The 24924-nt window shown below is 42.2% G+C and overlaps 1 protein-coding gene across 3 annotated transcripts in view; it reads left to right on the top strand.

Moving 5' to 3' along the window:
* Positions 1-1491: 1491 nt before the first annotated feature.
* The window catches only part of tbl1xr1a (tbl1x receptor 1a), a 36975-nt gene continuing 13542 nt past the window's right edge, over positions 1492-24924 (top strand). The window contains exons 1-2 of one of the 3 annotated variants that reach the window (XM_037113703.1): positions 1492-1551; positions 16243-16308. The gene's annotated coding sequence lies outside the window, so the exon portion shown is untranslated. Of the gene's footprint in view, positions 1552-2548; positions 2897-16242; positions 16309-24924 lie in introns of those variants that run through there. The other 2 variants (XM_037113702.1, XM_037113704.1) reach the window with 2 other exon arrangements.

The following is a 24924-nucleotide window of genomic DNA, read 5'->3' as shown; positions in this document are numbered from 1 at the left end:
TGGAAAACTGAAAACACCCACGCTTGAAGATGGCTTTAAATGCATCACACCAACCGATTGTAATGAGTAAACAAATAAATTCATAATAAGTTCACCTTTTGCATTGTGAAAATCAAGCGGAGGACACGGGTTAATAAACTGCACTCTCACAAAAGCAAAAGCGAGGTCAGGTTTAACAACAATTACACAGATCTGTGTCAACCCCATTAGTCTGCGAAGGAAATACCTTCAAAATTAGATCACGTCTATTTCACCTAATTGAGCTCAGGGTAATGTGGTTTTTTTTGTTTTGTTTTTTCTGCTCGAGGATCAAATAACCTTTTATTTTATTGTGTGCAAAATGCAGGAGCACTAATAATGGTTTTGTGATTTTATTTATAGTAGCTGGAGAGTACTTCAGGATTTATAAAAGTCCACCCCAGTCCAAGGATCTGTATTATAATCAGGTGATTTGTTTGCTGAACAGAGAGGAAGAAGAAGAAGAAAAAAAAAGAAAACACACAGAGGTGATCTGCTGCATATAAGATGTTGTGATGTAGCTTCCCAGAAAGTCATTACCCTGACGGTGGTCCGCTTCGCCCCTGAGGTGCTGCACTTTTCAACAATTGTGCCACACTGGAGTTGTTTCCACACCACTGTTTTTCCTCCTCATTCATTCATTCAGAGGAGACGGGCCACAACAGCATCACAATTACTTACCGCTGCTGAGAGAAAAAAAAACAAAACCAAAACAAAACACGCACCAGGCAAAACAGTGTTGAGACGAGAGCAATGTAAAAAATGATTGCTACTATCAAATGTGTTGTGTTGTGGGGGGGCGGCCTGTAAACTGGTCCGATCTCCTCCCAGGCATGTGGAAGTACAGGCTGCCCTCCCCACCCCGTCTGCATAAAAGTCATCACCCATCCTCCACTCTGCTGCTACAGCCACGCTAACGCTCACACCACCACACACCAACCCCAGGGCTTTATGTGTGTGTGTGTGTGTGTGTCTGGGCTTTATCTCTGCTGTGTGAGTGTGTGTTAATGACTGTATGCTTTCGTGCACGCGTGAGTAGTAATCTGTTTTCATTGTTTACGTCTGCAGAATATGGATCCGTATGCGTTTCTTATTCAACCCTCGGCAATGTAGCATCTCTGCTTGTATGAATTGGTTTTATGTTGATAAGATGCCCTCCACCCTCCACCCTCCACCAGCTCCACCCTCCACCAGCTCCACCCTCCACCAGCTCCAACTTGGGTGGGTGTAGATGGTTTTAAGCAGCCTGTAATAATGCGGGATACTGTTTCTACCATGTGGGTGGGTTTCCTCAATGAAAAATGATGGATGATTTAACACTTTGTAATAACCATCATTAATAAATGCTAAATGTATTTTTAATTATGCTTCAGTTAATTGAATTCATGAAAATACAGCCTGCATATCACCAGGGTAACCGCTATCTGTTGCTGTAGTCAGTTAGCTAAGTCAGCCATGAAGCTAACGATCTGGACTAGGAGACATGTGGGGTGTTATTAAAAAGAACAGGCCCTGGCTAGGACGCTAACTTTGGTAAATATATATTTGTCTTCGTATTCTATTGATGATTTTAGTTAAAGGTGCAATATGTAAGAATTTTAGTTAGAAATCTTCAAGTCTCGACTTAACTTACAATAGAATGTGAAGAAATGGACATAATTAGCAGCTAGCCCTAACACGGCCCTTTAGCTGCACGGCTAACTCAGCTAACTAGCTAACAACTATTTCACGTCAACTTTACATGTGTGAGTGTGTGTGTTTTGTTGTTTGTGATGAATTAGCGCCGACCCCAGCCCGCCTACGCCTACCACCCTTTCTCCATACTGTGATACCCATCTTTATGTTTATGTGAGTGCAATATGTAAGAATTTTAGTTAGAAATCTTCAAAACTCGACTAAACTAACAACATAATTTGAAGAAATTAACATAATTAGCATGCTAACTAGCTAGCCCTAGCCCATCCTGGTCCACGGCCCTTTAGCTGAACGGCTAACTGAGCTAACTAGCTAACAACTACTTAGACTACTCTAATGATACGCTGCCCCTCTCATTGTTTTGAGCATGAATTTAACAGGTGGCCAAATCTTACATACTGCACGTTTAATCTTTGAGCGTGATGTAATCCAAAAAATTTTAAATGTAATTTAACGTAACCTGAAATTCTTACATATCGTTCCTTTAATCAGTTTTGTGGTTAATTATTATTCTATTTTTTTAATTACACGACATAATTGTTAAATACATACAATCTTTACCTTCCAATCAGTAGCTTCCAGCGCCCTGCAGCAGCAACAACACAAAAATAGCTACACATGAATCATAACATTGAGGATTTTTTAAAATGTATTTATTTGTTTAATTAATTCATGTCAACTTTACATATGTGTGCCTGTGTGTTTTGTAGTTTGTGATGAATTAGCGCCGACCCCAGCCCGCCTCCACCTACACCACCCTCTCTCCACACTGCGACACCCATCTTGATGTTTATGTGACTGGAGTGTGCTTCCTGCAGCGCGCGCGCGGCTCAGGCCTACCTCATTTTCGCCTGGCGGGTCAGCTGCTCTGTGTTTCAGTCTGAAGCCGTTGGCTGCTACTGAACCGTTTGGCTCTTTTCTCTACTAGCGAGCAACCTACAATCTAGACCCAACTGCCCATCCAGCTCAGTTTTTAAGGGGATTTATCATCATATGTGCCCGTGTACCAAAACACATCGGTCATTGGGGATTCCCAGCACCGGCTGGCCGGGTCTGAAGGCCGTTATAACGCGTTTTTCGAGGTTTAATTAGAGGTAGAAAACAACGGTGGTGGAGGAGGAGGAGATTCCATATTAGGAGCACAGAGGAGAAGGCAACCCCCTTGTGTGATTTGGAGCTCTTGGTGAGTGTTTATCGTCTTTTCACGCTGTTTTTGTCGTTATAAATGATCCTGCCGCGTACAGCGGGCACGTCTGCGTCTCGACACGAGGTGCGGGGCTCGTTATTGCGCCGATGTGACCGTTTATTTCTATATTTTCTGCTCCGGGTTGGGGGATGGGCAGCGTCAGCGCGTGAGTAGGCGCGCGCGCGCACACATACACACACACACACACACACGCCGTGCACGTGTTCGTAGGGCAGTTCTCGTTGGCTGGTTTGTGTTTGTGAGCGCGCGCTTCCTTCCTGCAACTAACTGCTAGCTTTCAATTAAAAACACAAAAGTGATTATTAAATATTATAATAATATTATTATTGTTATATTGTTATTATTATGTGTATGATTATTTTACAACATTGATTTAATGTTTTTCTTCAGTAATTTGTTCAACTGTACAACTTTTTGATTCATATTTTATTTGATTTATTTAAGTGCTTTTGTGTTTGGACACACTTTGTTCCAGTTTTTATAACACTTTGGTGTTCACATGTGTTAAACAACAGTTTGCTGAGAAATGAAGTTTATAGTAAGTATAAAGTTTGTAGTAGTGTGGGCAGTTTGGTATTTTGTCCTGTACATACTGGTGGTGTACTTTGCAGGCCCACAGTTGTGACCACAGTGTGAGATTATGTTGCTGTTCAAACTTAATTGACAGCAGCAGAAGGATTCATTAATGTGCCAAAGTGCACTGTACATTATATAATGTATTTTTTATTATCTTTGTATTACATTTCATATAAAGCTTTCTAGTGTGCTTTGCAGCTGGTTGCTCCAAAGCCATGGGCGGTGTGGGGGAGGGGTGAGCGCACACACACACACACACACACACACACACACACACACACACGCACACGCACATGCACAGACACTCACACACCCAGGAGGGCCACTTGCCAAGCCAACCTTGTGAAGCTCAACTCAATGACACAATGTACCAGTCCCAGATAAGAAAAAAAAAAAAGGCTGTGACACTGTTAAACCAGAGTCAGGATTCTCAAGCCATGTGGGGATCAGGATTTTTTTTCCCCATATATATAGACTTGGATTAGAATTCTAATTTAACTCATCATTTTTGTTTTTTGAACTCCCAACTTTAAGTTTCTACCATCTTCTTTTGTCCTGTTTTCCCACATTTTTTTTACGCCGGTGCTGTTTTTGTCCATAGCAGCTAATATGAAATGTAGGTCAATTAGGAAATATTGTACGAGAAGGTGTCCTGCTGAGACTTGGGAGAGTAATATCACACATAAACAATGGCCACTTACCAAAGGGAAAAAAAAATGAGGCTGTGTGTATGCAGGCTTTTAATGGGCTGATTGTCATAGAGCCCAGACAGTACTGGTTATTCCAGCATTTGGTGTTTGTGTATCAGGAAACAACATTCATTTATTATCATTATTATTTTTTTTTTTACAATAAATGCTGAACATAACGTACAGCACTCTGGCTTGTTGTTAATGCGGTTTATGAGCCGTTATTGACTGTTACCTGGTTGAGCACGTCATCTCCATTGTTTTGGTTCAGGATTGCTGACTGCAGTCGAGGTATTTCCTCTTATACAGGTGCACAACATATGTGCTTGTCAGCAGTCAGCTGGCTGTCAGTGTTTGTGGTGTATTCAGATGCAACCTACAACAGAAGAAGTGAGGCAGCACATCCTTCAGTGGCTGCGTTTGTGCATTGAGGTTGAGCTTACTCTGTTTTTCCACTAGCACTTGTGGGTGCAGCAAGTCACACCGGGCCACGCTGATTTGCCCCGCCATCAGCAGTTTCACTGCACCGAGTTGAGCTGAGCCGCACTGATAATGGACCAGCTCCGGAGTTGGGCCGAGCCGGGGCCGCCCTGCCTGTAAGCGGGTCGTGGTTACATCCCATAACTACACGCGTGTTTAGTGACTGCTGGTGAAAACTCAACGTTTCCTGTAACGTTGCTTCATAATAAAAGCTTTGAAATGACTAGATAGTGGGGGGGCTTTTATTGTGAAGAAGTTATAATAAATGAAACGTGTGTGCACATGAATTAGCGGAGCCACTTTGTTAATGGCGGTTCTTCGATAGTACTACGGGTATTGAGACAACAGCATCATTAGTTTAACACGCACCTTCAAGCTGGTAGTCTAGTTGCCCCGGCTGCCCCGGGCTGCTGTGCCAACTCAAACCCAGTAGAGCCGGGCCGGCAGGAATGGAGAAACGGCGTGCCAAGCAGGGACACCAGGCATTTACCCAGAAACACAATAACTACATCTCCATGATGGTGTTAAGGAGTTCATAATTTTTGTTTTTGTACTATACTTTTCTATTTACATTAGCTTATTTGAATGTAATGGCAGTGTTTATATCCGCAGATTGTTATATTTTAAGTACGTATTAATAACTGTTGGAAACCATACCAAGGACTGAACAACAGCATTATGAAACAATCCTTTTACTCCACCCGTATTTGATGTGGGTCAAGTGCTAGTGTAAAAACAGTTTACCTGTGTCCATCACAGGTGACCCACATTAGAACTGGTTAGATGATTTTAATCAACAACATTCATCATAATTTTGTTGGCTAACTAAATTGTAAACCACCTAAACATACTGAGACAAGTAGCATCCGCAGAGATCAAAACACATTGTAAAACGTACCATATTTAATCAGAGTTCATATTGTGCTGGCAAGCCCTGATTGGCTGTTTATCATGTAGCATTTAGCTATTTCTGAATACATCTTCATTTTGTTGATCTGTATGTTACTTGTAGCCCTTCAATCCCAGACCGGTTAATCTGTGCTGAGTTTGCAAGAACGACTGAAGTAAAAGAAAACCAATCAAAGTTTGAGAAAGCTTTGTTAAAATAACAACATGCTCAATTTTGAGCTCAGTTGTGGTTGCATCAGCTCTTGAGCAAAGTCTTTGTAGCCAGTGAAAAGCTTTGAATGGCTGAAATCAACTTGTTGTACATGTTACAATTTCCTGAGCAATGCCTGTCAGAAAGGCAGGGAGGCAAAGATCCATTGTAATCTGATTGGTATTTGAATGCCGATTGGATGTGGCCACCCAACAAGCTTGCTGACTGTCCTCATGTTGGCCCATTTTCCCCGAGCACACCGCAAGGTTTCTGTTAATGACCGTACTGTACCTGACACCAGAATTTGAAATGAGGCACTGCGAGAAATCTGTGGAGTCTCTTTTTGTGTAATCACTTCTTTCTTTTTGCAGCTTCACTTGAGACTTCAGACTGAACGGAACGGTAGATGTAATTTTAAATATCCTCCAGTGCAGCTAAGCTGTGACCAGAACCAGCATTTGAAATATAATGTAAACAAGTTTTAATATGGACTGGATTTGCTTATTTTGTCTTCGATGTTACATTTCCAGAGCAAACGTTGAGCACAGGACTCAAGAATATGGTTATTTGCAGAGCAGCCTGCTGAGTCATATTATCTGCACAGGACACATTGATTAGTTGGCCTTATTAAATCACAGAGCGAGTGGCGGAGTAGTACAGTTATGTAACCAGTTCTCGTCAGTGTTGTGAATTGAAAAGGGAAAGACAAAATGGACAAAGAAGTGCAGTGAGTGAAAATGTCTTCCTCTGTTAGGTAACCGCCTGACATGAGATGGAGAGACACACAAATATGGAGCAGCCCTGGATTCAGTACATGCACAGAGACGAGAGGGAACAGTTGCAGTGATATATAACATAATTGAGCCTCTCCAATCAGCCACCTCCAAAATTAGTACGTAGTCTGTGTGCATCGTTTCGGTGTTGACATTAATTTGAATGATTGGCTTAATTAAATTGCCTTATAGTAGAAATACAATCAAGTGTAAGGCAAGGAGGTGTGGCTTGAAAAGCATTTACACATGACTGTAATGGCAAGGGATCAAAACAACAGTACCACCTTGACAAACATATAAGATATTACTTTTTTATTATTAATATTATGAAACTGTATATTGTTGAAGGTTTTGGATACCAGTCAGTGGTGATATTAGCACGTTGGGTTGTCTTTTCCTGGCTTTAAATGCTGCAGTTACAGTACAGCGATGTCATTTTCTGAACATTACAGTCTGTTCTACTTGATACGAATGATTATTTATCACAAATCACATTGTGTTATTATTTCGTAAACGTACCAATAGTCATCCCTGCAATTTTGCATCGATATCAAGGTATTTTGTAAAAAAAAAAAAAAATGATTGTGAGATTTGATTTTGTTGGCCATTCCTACCATTTATAAAATGCTCTGCAGAGAAATTCAAAATACATAGATATATATTGTCTATTGTGATATTATTTTAAGGCCAAATTGCCTTAGATACTTTTAGATTTTAAGCTCAGGCACTAAGTGCCTTGAATGAGGATCTCCAGGATTCAGAGTTGTGAGTTAGCCGGTCTGTTGTCAGCTCCAGGATACAGCCCTCAATGATGTCACAGTGTTCATCAGTCAGATATTAGTTCGTCATTGTTAGCACACGTTGACGACTGTTCCACTATCAGTGATGACATTTTGTTTTATGTGAGCTAGTGTGTTGCAGCACTGCTACCTGGATATTAGCTGAAAGTGCAAAAATGTATGCACATGTGGACCTGTTTCTGTGTAAGGTTGTATATTTTGGCATAGGCAGATGACAGTTTTCGTACCTCATGTGAACAAAATGGGTTGATGGATCATTGAGCCTAGCAGTGAATGCTGTTCTTATCAAAAAATAGTCCACAGAGTCATTTTGGGCGTTTGAATACATTTGAAATGTGTCAGTAAGAAGTTTCACACAGTCCGTTGGAGTAATGAAAGAAGGAGCCACCTTTAATAGTTGGAGAGCTGCTGGTGACAAGTCACACACCTCCAACTTCTCAGTGAGGAAACCAACTCCTCAACACATTATCTGGTTCCCTAATAACACTGGGTTTACATCAGAAATGATGCACATATTGCCACTAGGCGCTTTTTCTTTTTGTTTGACAACAAATCCTCTGCCATCCTTTTGTCAGTCAACTCCCTTTAATGATCACATACTCAAATTACGTCCTTTAGTTTTTTTGTATCCTGCTTATTTTCGAATGTGAGGTGAGATTGGTTCCTGCCTCCCACCACCCTGCAAAGTACGAGTAGTGAAATGCATAATGATTCAGCCGTGTGTGTGTGTGGTGCATAAAGAAAATCTATTGCCTGTAAACAACATGGTACAGCACGTTATTCTGCATGTTGCTGTCTGTGAGAAACGTGGAGTTGGAAAGGAAATTTAATTCGACAGCTTACTCAGTCGAAACAGTGTCGCTAAGGCACACAAGTTATGAAAAATGCAGAAATTATACAATGCGCAAGTTGTTGTGTAAAACAAAAAAAGCAAGGAAGATTGCCTTATCTTTAGAACATTTGCACAAGAAAATGCAGATAAAGACTGAAGTCAAACAAGTTTAAAGGTGTAGATAATGTTAGACACACACACACACTGCATGCACACTTCAGGCCTGCTCAAACACACACAGTTGACAGCAGTCACATGGTGTGTGTGTGTGTGTGTGTGTGTGGCAACCCCCAGGGGTCAAGTTCAACATTGTGAAGAATGTGTCGGTGCTCGCTGGCCCTCCCCCTCTTTACCCACAAGGCTTTGAAGTTTACAGGCCTGCAGCCCTTCTTCCCGTCTGCTGCAGAGAGACTCAGGGTGATGATTTGTACTCTGCAGCCTCCGCCCTAACCTCTGGGAAAGTCCATTACAATCAACACTGTTACAGGTATTGAAGCAAACCCAATATGAGAAAAGGAATGACTGCTCAGTTTAATGTCTTCTCGAGAGTTGAGATTGCGGCACTTTCACTTTGTCGCTTCATGTTGTTGTGCGGTGGCGATGGAAATCCTACGTGAGCCTTGTGTCTGAGGCATAATGTTGGTTGTGGCAGAGCTCTGTAATTGTGCTTGTATTTGCTGGCATCAGCTGTTTTATTCATGCTACACAATCACTGGCCCATTCACAGCTGTGTGGCTATCAGCTAATCACTTATTTAAGGTGCATGTATATTTCATAGGGCTAACCCAACTACTTTTGAAGCTTCTGCCGTGATCAAGGTAGTCAACATTCAAATCAGCATTCAGAGGAAAGAGACGTTGCTTCGGCTGCATTGTTAAAAATACGGCTGATAACAGGAGCTTCTCTATGGTGTTAGAGTAATTTCAAAAACCATGTACACAAGCACCATAGTGTGCACAAATGTGGACCGATGAGCAAGGAGGTGTGACAGGTGTGAGCCCCTCCACGCTCACAATTACAACACTCGTTTGCCTGTCAAGTTAACTTTTGAGACTTCAGAGGTGAGGACAGTGGCTGATGTCGCCTCTCCTGTCCCTGTGTCTCATTAGCCTCGAAACTACAATAATAGCAGTCTGTTGTAATTATGTCAAAAAGCTTTGGATATTTTTGCAGGTTTCCAAGCCCCAAAAATGGAAGTCAATAGAGCCCTAACGTTGAATTAAGGGGGATTATCTCCCCCAGCACCATCTTTGTTACTACTCAAATTCTTCGAGCATTCCGTCCCTTTTATGCCAAATGTGAGCGCACAATCATTTGCTATAAATGGCCAGCTCCTCGATGCAAGTGTTTGCGATTGAAGCATTACAATTGACAGTGGACTGTGACAGGAATGCTCACTTTGCTCATTGGGCTGATGGGAACGCCCCGACACAGCTGGTGTCCCTGCGTTGCCAGAAAGAAAAGACAGGGACAGTGGGCATTCCACGGCTTCCAGGACCGGGTTGACCCGCCAACACAGGAACGCCACGCTGCCGCAGCACTGTGGGTGCAGATTAAATCCTGTAGTGTGAACTGCTGAACTGCCTTTGGACTGCTGACGCTGGCTGTGTGGCCCAGTGCAATACTGCTTTTGTCAAACATGTTGAGAGTGTGAATGAAATGTAAGATTGATTGAGTAAAATGATATTCTCTCTCTAGGGCTCAGTCTTTTTTAACTTTATTCCTGTGTTGAAGTGGACAGTAGACTTGGTTTAAAGTCAAATCTCTGTCTGTGCATCGGTAGAGATGTTGAGTGGCTCGACATTGATGGATGGGCACAGTCAGTCCTGCCAACGGTATCTGTGAACATTAACCCTGTCCACTTGGTTGGTAATGTCTGGATGGTTATGCAAACATGTACTCTACAGTAGATCTACCCCAAAGCTTTTGCTGTGTTATTAACATTCAAAAACGTATCATACAGTGGTCTTTCCTTATGCACAGAAAACTGTTTAAGAAGATTAAATGGTGGTATCATCTGGCATCTGTGATGTAGGCCTTAACTGAATTAACTGATTATTGATGGTACAGATGCTACTACCATAAACATTATAAAAAGGCCTCATCATCATGAAGAGGCAGAACCTTTGCTCAGAGGTGAAACATACACAAGATGACTTTGAGAAGCACTTGTTGTGTAACATCGGAGCGAACAGCCCGCTCATTTCATGTTCCAGTTGTTTACGACTTTTGGACACTTGAATGTTGCCAGTTTTGACAGGCGAACCAAGAAAAAGCAATAAAAGAAAATATGCACATAATGGCAATGTACATAATAGACTGAGGTTAAAGACACATGCAGTATTGTTCTTAAGACACCGAGCGAGTCGGTCCTGATACTGTGCTTTAAAATAAAACAGAAGTAGTATTGAAATGTCATTATGTTTTAGAGTAATCATATTTGGGTGCTACCTATAAAAGCATGATGCACTGTTGATGAGAATGATAATTAACTGATGACTTGGGTAAATGCTCGCTCAGATGCTGCAACTATTGTGGTGTAAATGTTCCAATAAAGAGCAAGATGGCGAACGTCAGCCTTAACTCTGGTACGGTAGCATCCGGGACCAGCTACCAAACTGTGGACACGCGGGACAAAATAATGTAGTTAACCCAGCTAATGAAAGAGTTTGTGGCCTTGTTAGCTATTCAGGGTTACCACTGTAGGTAAGAAGCTAGTTAGCCAGGAATGCTAAAAACACAGTTTGTGAATCAGACGTTGATACTTTTATGGCACAGACCGGATTGGCTCGATGATATTGAGTATGGAAAAATGTCTTGTCGTGCGATACCAGATTTCAATACCTAAGGCAAGTAAGCATCGCAGCATCCTTGTTGTGCCAAGATCTAATAGCGCTGGCTCTTGGCTGTCTTGATATTTCAGTGATTTTCCAATGCACTAATTATGAGTACAAGACCATGAGCAATGCCATTTCACATAGTGCAGCATTATTGCGATATGATTTTCCAAAATTAAACCTCGCTAAGATCTAAGGCTCAACATGTCCCACAGCCCATCTCACCCTCTAACAAGCTCTTTGTGACTCCGACTTCATATTTTACTTGGCAGGGTTTCTCCCTTCTAATGATGAGGCGTTGCTTGTGTACTTTTATGAGAGAGGGAGAGAGCCGAGGTGTATTTAATTCCAGCTAAATGTCATGGGATGCTTGCATTGCTCTGATGTACTGTATTGCATTATTATCAGGGATAGCCTGAGCTTAACTCTGCTTCAGAAGTTGATGTGTAACGCAGGGTTGAATCTCGACTGTTTTGTGCTTTAGCCGACCGTGTCTCGTACGGCTATGGACTGGCTAAAATTCAAAGCAGATTGATCTCACTGTGGATTTGTGGTGTTAACATGTACTTAGTGATATGACCCGTGTTTATGATGTGGCATTGTTGCCGTGTGAAAGCCCTGTGGTCCATAAGCTCCCCATATTGGGAGCGGTGATTATATTACTTAATGAAGGTGCGATGTTAACAGTTGTGGCTTGCGTTTCATTGTAGTTGTTATGTCTGATGTGGATTACAGTGTCTGTTATGGGAGAGAAGAGAGCTTTAAGGTGTAGCATAATATTTCATCTTTAATGCAAAGTGAGAGTGTAGAGAGGAATCAAAGAACGTGAGTCAAGTAAGAAAATATTGTGAAACCTTCAGCGGAGTGTAGCTGTGTTTTGCCATTGAGGATTATTTTGCCAGTGGTTTTCCCCCTTTGGTACATACAATTAAGTAACAGATCTGTAATAGTAGAACAAGCTGTCAAGCTGGACGTTATCGAGACATTATGTAGCCTATATAAAGTTGATTGTAGCAGAAAGTTTCATGGTAGCCTTATCACAAAAGCAAACGAAACACTACAAATTCAAATAATTGGTTGCCTTGGATTTTATCAATTTTAACAAACACAATCCTAACAAACAGTAATCTGCATGTTTGTTTAAAGATAAGACACACTTAAAAACACTATAAACACTAGCAGGTTGATTGTTTTAAGGTTTTGGACGGTTTACTTTAGATCACTACTAGAGCTGATACTGGATTTTTGGGGCAAATGCCGATATTGTGTATAAAAATGTTTGGATATTGTTTTACTGGTCGCTATGCAGCACAGTTATATTCACTGGAAATATAGAGTATTATATTTTAAATAACTCTAAATAAAAAAGATGATATTGATTTGATACTCTCAACCTGATAAATTCACATTTTCGAAACAGTCTGCAAACGTCTTGTCACACGCTGTGAAATTTCTGGAAAAGTCTCAGCAAACAAACTGTTTTTGCTGGATCTCCAAATTAGAATAAGGGTCAATTTTGTGTCAACTTGAAAGGAAAGCTAAGATATTAACTGCAATTTTAATGGTAAAGAAAAAATAATTGCCATATATCTCAAGCCAATGAATTCTGCGGCTGCCCCTGTAAGTAGTTTGGCAACTATCCCATCTTTGTGGACAAATGAAGGAGCCCATTATTCTATCAACAGGCCCTATTTTGTTACGAAACCTCCAAATAACTATAGCTTAATACGTGTGGTGTTTTGGGAACTCACATTTTCTAACATGTTTGTCTTGCTATTCACGATACACCATAGACGTGACAATGATTCACTACGCTTCTACATATCTTATCTCATTTAACAGCCCTCCTACTAGCCGGCTATAGCTTTCCATGAATATGATGTATGTTGTTGTCCTTGGAGAGGTCTCGGTGTTCATCACCGACATGCATGACGAGTTTTCAAGTGTTTCCTCAGTTGCAAAACACGGTCTTATAGCACCTTTCACATACTGGCTTCATTATGTCAGTGGGTGAGTCCCTCAGCCGTTTTTATCAGGCGATATCAGATATTTCAGTATCACTGTAAATATATATTGTCTGAGCCAAACTGGCTCCGTGCTAATCCGGGTCTGCAGGCACTCTTTTGTCATCAGCCCAAAAACAAAGCCACCGGCAACAAGAGGACTTCAGCTACACAGGTAGTTGTCCTTGTCGTATTTTGTTAGACGAGCAGCACACCTGTTGGAGTGGCTTTCTCGACAATAATGAGACAGAAATATAGAAGATGGTGGGGGGGTTGTCTTGCGAGCGCAGTTTGTGTATTGATTTAGTGTATCGGTCTTAATTTATGCCTGTTAATGTTTACACAGGAGTGGAGCTGTGTGTTTCGAATGAGGGTTGATCTCGGGGGAAAATATTTGGAATCATCCAAGCGTTTTAAATTGATTGGTGTTGGCTGAGGTTGTAAAATATAAACTGAATCTTTGTTATCCTTCCTATACTGTGAAACCATTGTACTCTTGGTGGTTTGACAATCAGAGCCTGGCTGATACAGGGTCCGTGCCTGATATTAGCTTCTTGTTTAATTGCTGGGGAAGCAACTGATCACAAAACTCAGGTTTCAGAGTGTATCACTGGTTAATTTAAAAAACATACCACTTTGGCTGATGTTGCCGACTCTGTCTGTAGTCAATACTGTGTAGTTCTGCTCAATATCCTTCTCCTGATTGGTTACACATCACGAATAATAGTCTATCAGCGCTGACGGCTGTTGTGCCAGAGACGGGCAGAGACTAAAAGCTGCTTCAGAAAGAAAGAGGAGCCATGTGTGAAAGGGACGACCGCAGATATTTGCCAAAGCTGCAATAAACAATCGCATGATCTATTTATATAATGACAAGACTGTTGAGATTCTTGGTTACACCACTGAAAATGCTTCCAGTCAAAGCCTACGGGATTTTACGCAACCTAGGTGAAAGGGTTACGGCTTTTAAATCAGTCGCTCTCCTTTAACCTAATCGTTGTGCTTCAGAGTAAAACACAAAACACATTTGTCTTGTCAGTTTACTGCAACTCGACGTCGAGATGTAGGAATTTATGGCAGTATGCTGAACAGCTGGTCTGACCAAACAAACTGAGATGATGTGTAAGGTGAAACGAAATCATGCAAACTGTGCCAAGCTGAGGTGTCTTGTCTGCCAACTTAGTTGGCCTTAATTTGTGCTTTTTCTGGAAAAGGAAATTAGATTTTGTTAAGTTATACATTTCCTATTTGAATCAGCTCCAATAGCTGAAACACTGCAGTGCATCAGCGTCTTTCTTTGAATCTTCATTTACGAGCAGCAGTAAGGTTCGAGGATAAGTTTGTTAGTATTATGTGAACTTATTTCCGGAAACTGATATATACATGCCGGGCCCGCAGCTACTTCCCCCTCCGGATGCTGCCGTGAAATAAGAGTATGTTAGTGATCAGTGTTCCTCGTTAAGAGGGTTTTCCGATGAAGGCAGAGATAAAAGAACAGGTGTTTCATATTTCATGTTTGACCGAAGAGATAAATATCTCAGCAGCCTTGTGTTGCTTTTAAACCTAATTTCTGCCATGCCCAGACTGAGCAAGTCATCTACAACCTTCAACACTTCTCTGCGATTCTCTGGCCACACCCAGCTACTCCTGCTTTTCTTTCTTCGTGGTAACATTATATCTCTCTCTTTTGCGCCGCGGCATCCTCCACCGCTTTCACCAGCACTGTGTAGAGAGGCTGACAGGAGGCACAGAAGCAACCAAGGTCAGGGAAAATAGGGGAGGAAGCAGCGGAGCCAGGAGAGAAAAGAAATCTTAATGTTCAGCGATTTGCAGTGTACTTCACAGCATTATGTAATACAGCAGCACTCAAATGCCGCCTCAGTCTGCGGATGAATAAATGCCACAGAATTGACTCACAGTATTACCAAAATGGAAATAATACGGGCTTCACAGAGGTAGTAATTATCGCAGGGCTTTTGAAATGCATTTACATTGCACAGGTGTTTTTAGGATGGCCACCTGATGCAAACGTTGGAAGTGAACAGTGCTGTAAATGCAGTGTTGTCTCCGTCTGTCCTCAGACTGAAGAGGTGAACCATTGTTCAGACTTCTGAATGAGTGTCAGTCACATGGTTAGACCATTCAATCCTCATGGGCTGCTGGCTGAGCTTTTAGCCCTTTTAATGTGTGGCATTAGTCAAAGATTGATGTATGTATAATTTTTTCACTTACAATTATACTTGTCTGTGAAAACGTCTCTTGCACTGCGACCTCAGTAAGTGACATAAGCATTGAAATCAGCTTTAAAAAGGTGACCAGTTTTTGTCGATGATATTTACATTGTGTGTGTCATTTAGGCTGAACAAAAATAAATTCCCCGCCATGAAAAACATTTGCAAAGCTTATTTTATACGCGGCTGAGTTTGTAACCAGCAGTATTTACATCTCGTTTAAGATTACGTTACCAAACAGCTCGGTTTGTTCGGCTGACAGTCCTCATCACAAATATATTCAGTTTGCGATCGCGTAAGACGAAGAACAGCAACAAATCCACAAATTGAGAAACGTAGAGGATATTAAAATGTTTAATTAGAACACTCAAGAGAAGCCCAACTGATTAGCAGAGCTGACACATCTTTGGTTGACCGACAAATTGATAAATCACCTCATCATTAGAGCCGTGACTGCCACTCCATTTCTATTTCTATCAGTTGTAAGTGCACGGAAACAATAAACTTGACTTGGAAACATGGTCACATTCATCCTTGTGTGTTTGCTAGTAGAGCACTAGATGTCTTTATCATGGATCCTGCTGCTGCACTCAACACGCCACATTCTAACACTAATCCCAACGGATCTTACTCCACTTGGCTAAACCTAATGACCCCAAACCAACCCAGGCCACCAATCAGAAGCTGAGTAGGGCTGAATTTGATCTTTTCTTTTAAAATTACATGTTAAAGGATGAAAAAAGTTCCACCCAAGTACAGTTTTTTTTTTTTGCAGTTCTTTTTACTATTATAAATTAATCTTCCAGCTCTGTTTTGTAGTTCTGTGAGAGATGGTTTCTGTGTTGGATGATCTCATTACAGGCCTTGGGCAGAGGTTGGGTTCGGGTTATATTGGGTGATGCAACAGAACTGCAGACTTGTGAGGCATTTACCAAAACACTTTCTCACATCCAGTCTGATTCAAAAACCTCTGACCGAGCCTTCTACCTCTTGTTGTTGCAGGTTCTGATCCCATGCTGCAAGGCCCCGACTAAACATACTGGTGGTGCTTACAGACTTACTACTGTGGTGAGTGATCTACAGCCAGGCTAGGCTGCAAGACGCATCTATGTTATTCACATCACGGAGCATGCAATGTGAAGTTTTCATAACTCTCAAAAGACGAGGCAGCTTGGATTTTGTAGTCGGTCCCTTCACAGTAATGGCTTTTGAATAACCCACTATTAGTGCGGGATGATGATGGCTCGTGTTGCTTGATGTCTGTCCCTGAAGCTTGTTGTTCATTCTCAGTCATTGTTGTTCAACGAACACTTCCCTTTTGCTAAATGTGTACTCTCGATAATGTTCCCACTTATCTCAGATTACATTTGCATTAGTAATTGCTTGTATTCTGTGTTATTTGTGAGCGACTTCTTTGTCTGAGTTACTTGGGCAGTCGCTGGCTGAAAAATGATAGGTTTTCTGAATGTAAGGTTATATCTTCTATAGTGCAGTACTATCATCTAGTATCATGTTGCAGCTGATTCAAATGCAGTGCACACAGGTGTGTCATAGGATCCTATACAGTCTAAAGAGCTTTAGGACTCAAGTTTTTACAGAGATCAATATGGAAAAGGAACATGTAGTTTAAGAGCGTTTGCTTTGGCACATGCGTCTTTATTTGAGATGCTGGTATCAGCGAGCAGGAAACAAGTGGCTCTGTGTGACATACAGACAAACCCACAATGTTAAAGTTGTTGTACCATTCAGCCATTGGGACATTCTGGTTTAGTTTCTCTACAGGAAAAAAAAAATAATAATAATGAAACCAAACCAGATTGCATCACTGAAAGACAGATGAGGATGCACCTTGCTTAGATGGAAGGAAGCATCATATCTGCCCAAATATCAAGAAGGAAACGCACTTCGTTTCTTGTCCAGATCAGATTGATTTCACTCGTCTGAATTCTGATACACAAAGCGCTCTTGGCGAAGCTCAGACTTGTAGACTACACCATGTGGTTTGGTCAGATCATGGTTGGATCGCATACCCACCGCAAAAGAACTGCCCCAGAATTTGTTTATGACGACTGGACGACTTCCTCCAAAGGGTTTTCTGTGTGCTCATTTTGGTCGGCACCAATGAAACGAACCAAGAGAAACAACAAACCACAGTCTTGATTCAGTCTCACCAAACAATGCAGTTTTAAAAATGCCCCAGTCTGATCGGCAAAGTCTGGCGTTGTTCGCTGCTCTCCTTCTCCAATACAGACATGTGGCCACAAAAAAATCTGTGATTGCCAGAAAGTCTGAAAGCTCAAGTTTGATTTCCTTTGGAAGAACGGCTCACTCTTCCTGTTTTGAGCTGTTGAAGAATGAAGGCAGATTTCCTGTGAACTCTGCTCAGCTCTGCACAGTGTAATACGAAGGAAGGATAGTTACCATTGATGCCATCGGTATCCAACATGACGGTCGTGTCCGTTTAGAATCAGATGCCCAAGGTCTTTTCTGCCTCACTTACTGACGTGGCTCATTTGGTTTTCTGGTTCAAGATGCTGTGCTTTAACAGCTATACTCCTCCTGGCACCCATTTTGGCATCTAGCTGTTTTAATGCTAGGTCAGCCTTAGTTTCCCCTCACTGTAGAGCCCTCAGCTCAGCTAAGTATTTCATTCATGAAGCCATAACTCTGCACTGTAGTTCTTATGTCATCCAGCCAGTGTGTTATTTATACAAACTGCTGGTATGCACTTGTTCACTGTTCTCATTTCCTTACTGTTTAGCACTAGATACCAGGCATCAAAAGGGAAAGGTGATGTCAGAGAAGCATATTGATCTGTGTTGTGTTGTTTTTGAGCTTTGGACGGCATGTAGCTCAGCTTGCTCTCGTGTTTTTAAGTAGATTTATACAAAGTAATTACTGACTTAAAGCCAGAGCTGTGTGGGCAAGGACTTAATGACAAAAACAATATACCCAATTTGTTTGTGCCCTGCAGAAGCCCTTTCACCCACAATTTTGTCTTTAATTTCACACTGATTCCTAGTATTGTTTCACACACTTTTCCTGCTTCTGGTTTCAGCAGAGAGTTGGCAGGGTGTCAAATTTCTCCTGGATTGCTGAAAGTCTTAACAAAAACATAGCCTCTGATTTTCAGAATGTGTTTTGTATTTTTATTGACGCAACTTGTGTGGAAAACCGTGTTGCTCCCACAAGGCCGAGATGTGGAGAAAGAAGTCTTTGTTTTGAAATGATTCAGTGCACAGTATTGATTCGGTGCAGCAGTTTGCCTAGAAATTAGCTCGTATGCTACGCCTCTTCCAGAGTGTGCCCCCGTTCTCAAAATACACCACAAATATTTCAGACACTTCTCCTCTAGTTTGTCCGAAAAGGAAGCCAAAAAAATTCCACACCTCTTGCAGAGGACTTGTCCCTACTCGACCCAAATACTGAAAACCTTTTCAGTGTGAGACACCAGGAGATTCAGAGGGGGAGGAAGAGACAGAAAGTGAGATGGTTATACATAGATAAGGTTTGAAAGATACAGCATGAGATAAGGCTTGCAACTGCTTTGTGTTTATTCCTATTGGTGCTCATTCTCTGGCAGAAATGTAGTATTACAGGGCTGCACCCAAAAGTGAATCGAATCAGTGCACTTTTGTTTTTCAGCTGCGTCACTGTACACAGAGCAACTGCATGGCAGGCTGTAAAATTTAAAGAGCAACAGAGTCTCAAAGTGACCCTACAGCACTAAATTAACTGTGATGGCAGTGGAGAAGGGTTATAAAATGCAGGACGGTGTGAGGAAAGGCAGAGTGACTCCAGAGTTTTGGTTGTGTTGGCGCTCTCTGTTCTACAACCGCCTCTGCTACCGACGACTTCGATTGACTCTGTATTTCGGCACGTGGTGCGGTGGGATTTTGTAACTGAACTCTGAGTCTGATGCACACTTTTACTTAATCTGACAATTTGCAAATGTGACGTTTTCACATCACAGATGACGAAGAAGCCTCAGCAACCAAATTTAGGAAGCTTTGTCTCCCTCTTCATAATGAAATGATGTACAACGGCCTCTAAATTGGCATTTGAGAACGTCCACAGCAAAGCATTGTGATGGACGAAAGCTTTGGATGCAGCAGTTGCTCATTAGCTCACCAATGTAGTCACCAATGTTTTCCACTGTGGCTCTGATGGCAAACTCCAGCTGTCTCACCCAGCAGAGAATGTTACTGAGGGAAGCTAAGCTAAGAAAACTATAAAAAAGGAAAACACAGTAGCACGATTGAAAGAAACACCACTGCCACAACTTAAACAAAGTGTCCTGTGTTCGCCTAACTGGCAATAAATGGGCCATGGCGACGTAACGTTGCACACTGAGCAGCAACACGCTTCTTTTCATTTCCTCTCCCACATGTAACGAACAGCAACGACGTTGTGTTAAGGCAACTCTCAGGGGACACACCATTTTTTTTGTGCTTCTTGGCGGCGGGGGCTTTTTAAATCAGGATGTTACGATGATACAGGGCTCGATGGCTGTCAGCCACTGGTGAAGGACGATGGCATCGTTCTATGGCCCAACCTTACGTCACAGCACATTTTTAAAGTAGCTGGAAATGGTTACCATGACTGTATAGGGCTAGCATGTGTCTCCGGCTACCGAGGACGCCACCACGTCACCTTCGAGCGCCCCATAGTTCAGGAAGTTGTGTTGATGAAATTCACAGTGCTACTTTCTGGCTCGTCCGGGCCTATAAACAAATATAATAAGTTTTTTTTTTTGTATTTTCTTCGATTTTACTTCAGTGTCTCCTGTCAGAGGAAGTGTCTTCTAAACATTACGTGGATGAGTTGTTCCGAAGAGCAATATTTTTCTGAAAGTGTAGACAATAAGAGGTTATGGGAACCAATTACACGTCCGATTCAATGAGCGCTGAAAAGATAAAACAGGAATGTATCACTTTGATGGGCAGGACTGACTTGTTGTCAATACAGTTTTTTTTTTTTGGAGGTACTTAAAGCAGCAAACTAGTATAAATAACAAAAGCTTGAAAAATAATACCCGAGTTGAAAATAATACGATTATTCTTTACCAGGCTGAGTTTTAACGGCGGCGACGCTTTGAGTGCTCTGTTTGTGAAAATCTCCAACCGAACCTCAACATGTTAGATTTGTCGTAGCCACCTTGTTTTGTAAAGTAATCGTCAACTGTGCAGTTTACAGAGCCTGAACATGACTCTGATAACTGCAGCACAATGGGTTATTTTATGAGCAGTGCTGACAGGAAGCAATTCTCTGTAGATACAAGTGTGGTGTGCCGGCAGTTCGCAGGGTTCTCACACAGGTAACGGAGTTTACCACGTTGTACTCGAGCCGAAGACTCCTGCCTCACTCTCACCCACCCACGGTCGCCTAATACTCGCAGCTGTCAATAAATTGGCTCATCCTGTTTGTCTGTCACACCACCTCCACTTCCTCGTTCTGTTACTGGAAATAGATGCTCGTCTGGTTCTTAGGTAAGGGGTATGCGGATTAACAGCTTACTACAATAAAACCACTCTAAACAACTAAAACAAACGCTTTAATCTGGGATGTAGAAACACTGAACAGAATAAATTCATCAGCCACTCTCTCTCCAGGATTTAACTTTTTCTCCCTCCAGCGTAAAATTTCTGATTTGACAACAGCCTTTTTTTATTGAATAAAAACTGTGGTGCGAGTTGCAATGTTTTGGCCGATATTTTGCAATGAAGTTGCTGGAGGAAGTTAAAATTGTGTAAATAATTCCCCTTTGTTTTGTATAATCCTAGACACGTGCTTTCCAAATAATCTTTGATCTCATTACACATCCGACTAGATTAAGGTTGCACACCATAAAATTTTACGAGCAGTGCAAAACACTTACCAGAATATCAGGGGATTTCTCTGCACAGTCTCAAACTGTAATTTTTGTTGATAAATGTGAGACGTCTGTTTTATTTCTGCATCTTCACAACCAGAAACCACAGACACGAGTGATGTACATGTACGGCACGACATTTTGCATCGGGGGGGGGGGGGGCTGCTGCGATTGCAGAAACTTGCAGGAAACTACGACGATTGGTCGAAAAGTTTAATGGAAAATTGAGCAGAATTAACAGTTGAATTTACTTTAATCTTGGGAGAACAATACGATGTGTTGCTTGCATAAATTAATCTTTAATCACCAAACTCATAAGATTTAACATATTAAGACTGGTGTCATATTAGAACACGTTCTCTCTCAGCTTTGGTGATTTACATCGTTCTTTTAGCATGATGATATTTTCTATCATCATGTTGCAGTTGAGCTTTTTGTCAGCTGATGCTCTTGAGTTAATTAACATGTTGATGACGATGAAGTCCCTTTTTCTTGACTGTTTGACTGCAGAGATACATCTCACCCGTACCTGTTGTTGTACACCTGTATAATGATGGTTTACTCGCATGTCCGTTCGCACCTGTTTTGCTGCAGTCAGTGTGTAGTCCACTCCCACTGTTTGAACTGCAAAGCAAGCCGTGCAGTGAATTTGACCTTCTAAAGAGATTCTTGAAGCGATTGGGATTCTGATCTAGACAATGTCTCCTAATCCAAGCCAGCACGGGAACTTGCAATGAGATAACCACCGCTGACCCACGGCATTCAGACGGACACGAGCTGCCTAGAGCAGGTTGAGCTGCCTAGAGCAGGTTTAACTGCCCGTCAAGCGAGGCTAGTTGGCAAGGCCTGCATCCTACCATCTGTCACCGACAGACAGCTAGCCTCTCTGACCTCACATAGGCCATGTGAGGAAGAGCCGGGCTTGCCAATGCAATCTGTCACTCCAAGAAACCAGTAACCCTGGAGAGGGGGAGGGGAGAGCCTCATGCAGATTAGAGTTCATATTTGTTGTCATTGCATCTTACACAACTACACGGTGGGATTTAGAAAAAAAAAAAAGCAGTGGATTTAAACTATCTAAATAATCTTTCCTCTTTTATGTATGTCAAGTGACTTCAGCTGTGGCAGATGCTGAGTAAAGTGACATCACCTGAGGACATTTTCCAGAGTTAGTGCAGTAAAAGGCTTCAAAGTATTTGTTTCCATACATGCAGCAGTTCTCCTCGTGACCTAAAATAACATCTATGCATCAGAGCTGTGGAGTTTCCCCTGAACAATAACAAAATTAGTAATAATGTTGTAACCATAGATATATTTTCGTAGTACAGTCCTGTGTTCGGCACATTTGCGGCTCTCTGTCGGGAGGATGGTAGCCTCAGCCGTGGATTGCTGCAGGCTCACAGTAAACCATCCCCGGCTTTTGTTCATAGCGCTGTGGCAACAGTGTAAGTGTGAATCTATTTTTCATGTGTGACTCTGACTGTGGGGGCACGACAATTGGATGCATTCTACAGTGAGAGACTATGAAAAATATGAGCCCTAAATCATCCCATCCCCCCACTGCCTGAATTTCTTTCCTGCCGCTTTTTCTGAAAATAGACCCAAACTGCCAGGTCTCTGACGGAGCCTTTAAATAGGAATGAGCCCCATTTCTACCTGCAGAGTCGACTCAGTGCAGCAGCCATCACAGCTCGGGTCGGCTTTACGGATTTATGCAGCAGTGTGTTCAAAGAACATGAAACCGACATGGTGGATATTATTATCACAGACTGGGAGGGACAAAAGAACACATGATGCAGCGAGACACATCAGTGTGTGGTGGCAGTTAGTGAGTTTCCTCAGCTAGAGTTTCAGGGCACACACCTGCCGTTTTTTTTTTTTAAAGAGGCCCGTTTGCACATCAGCCCGTAGCATTGACACAGTAACGTGCTCAGACTCTTACAGCAAACGCAGCTGCTTCTTTTTTGTCGACGTAAGAAATGCCTTCCTGTTATTTTAAGATAAAAGCCACCCACATACCACCGTAAATACTTAGAAATAGTTCACTGAGAAAGGTAAAAAGAGCGCCGTACTGTGCAAATAGCACTGACATGACACTCTGTGTTTACATAACATGGCAGCGAGCATATGCTGCGAAGCTGTGGTTTATTTCTCTTTATTATATGGTTTCGACACGGGTGGGGCCGGTGCACATGTGAAACAAAGGCAAATGAATGAGGGAAATAACGTGGAAACACAACACAATGGAAGTGCACAGCGTGGTGCGGCGTGTAATAAGTTTATGAAATAAAGGTGAAAGAAACAAATGCATGCACATCTGTACAGTCATACTGGACGAGCTAGCCTGGCTGGGCTAAGGCTAATATATACGATATCTTGTGATAACATAAGTGTTGTCTCTCTTAACGGCTGCAGTGTTGAGATACATCGTTTATCGTGATCTATCTTAAAAGTGCTGTGATGTTATTTTAAGGCCACATCATCTTGTATTACTTAACCTTAACCAGGCTGTGTGACATCATAAAACACAAAAGAGAGAAGCGAGTTATTGTGCTGCACGATCCTCATGTAATCAGTCTGATAAGTAGACTGATAAGCGGTAGTGTTTCTGAAGAATGAATGACGGGGTGTGTCACTACCATCACGCACATTGCACAATGTACTTGTACCATGAAGACTCAGCAGATTTGCGATTTATTTTGCAGTGGCTGTTAAGTTGTGTAGGAATTTGACCGTGTGTTGCTATAAAAGCTCATAGCTGGCGTTGTTATAAGCACACATACGTGACTTCATACAGATAAATGACTCGCAGGAATGTGTCTCATTGTTTATGCAGCCTGCACGGTTTGATTTGGAGACCTGCAGTCGTCTGCCTGTACAGGCGAGCGAAACGAGCGCCCCTTCAAAGAAAACAAAAAGTGTGGCAGCCAGTTGGGCTCTAACGTCTGTGCAAGCAGCGTTTTATCACTCGTTTTCTCGCTAACAAAGGAAAAAAAACCCCACCAGAATGGAATTTGATCGATACTCGGCTGAATGTGTTTTGACAGCGAGCGGCACATTACTGCATATTTGATAAGGTGTTGTTATATTAGATCGCACCTCTTTGACTGAGCTAAAGCCTTTAGATTGGATGTCTCATTAGCCTGCGTTTGACTCAATGAATGATGCATGCCAGCTGATAACCTAAGGCAAATATGATTCACTCAGTGATATTGATTTCATATTGTGACACCGCCTCCCCCCCCCCCTCGCTCTCATCAATATGGAGTCAGTGTTGCTCTGTCAGTAAGCACGCCACACGTACGAAGCAGGTTATGTGTGCTGCATGTGTTTAATTCTCATGTCCAGATTTCTTTTTTTTTTTTTTTTAACCCCTCTTGATGTTGATTGATTGTCTCTCTCCCTCCCTTCCTCCCTCATTGAGCTGTGACTTGATTTAAGGTTTACTGTACAGGCCGGTACGCCACCGGCAGCGGTCACAAGGGGAGGGAGAGAGAGAGAGAGAGAGAGAGAGAATGAGAGAGAGGAGGGAGGAGGGAAGAATTGCAGAGACAGAGATTCCCTTCTCCTCTCCCATCCCCCCCTTCTGTTCTCCCACACTGTCAACACAGATGATCCTGGCTGCAGATGGTGGCTCCACAGCGCCACTGCAGTGGGATGGTGGTGGAGGAGAACTGCAGCTCTCTGTTTACAAACCTGTGGTCCTCCTCGGGCAGAGCTGCTGTCAGATGGGATTTGATCAGAGGGTCTTAGTGATCTGTGACTCAACAGTCCGCGGGTTTTCATTTCAACTAGCCACAACAGCAGGTGAT

Source organism: Acanthopagrus latus, chromosome 11 (assembly GCF_904848185.1).
Source record: "Acanthopagrus latus isolate v.2019 chromosome 11, fAcaLat1.1, whole genome shotgun sequence".
NCBI classification, from domain to species: Eukaryota; Metazoa; Chordata; class Actinopteri; order Spariformes; family Sparidae; genus Acanthopagrus; species Acanthopagrus latus.
Note: the sequence above shows the minus strand (reverse complement) of the source record. Positions and strands in the feature narration are given on the sequence as shown.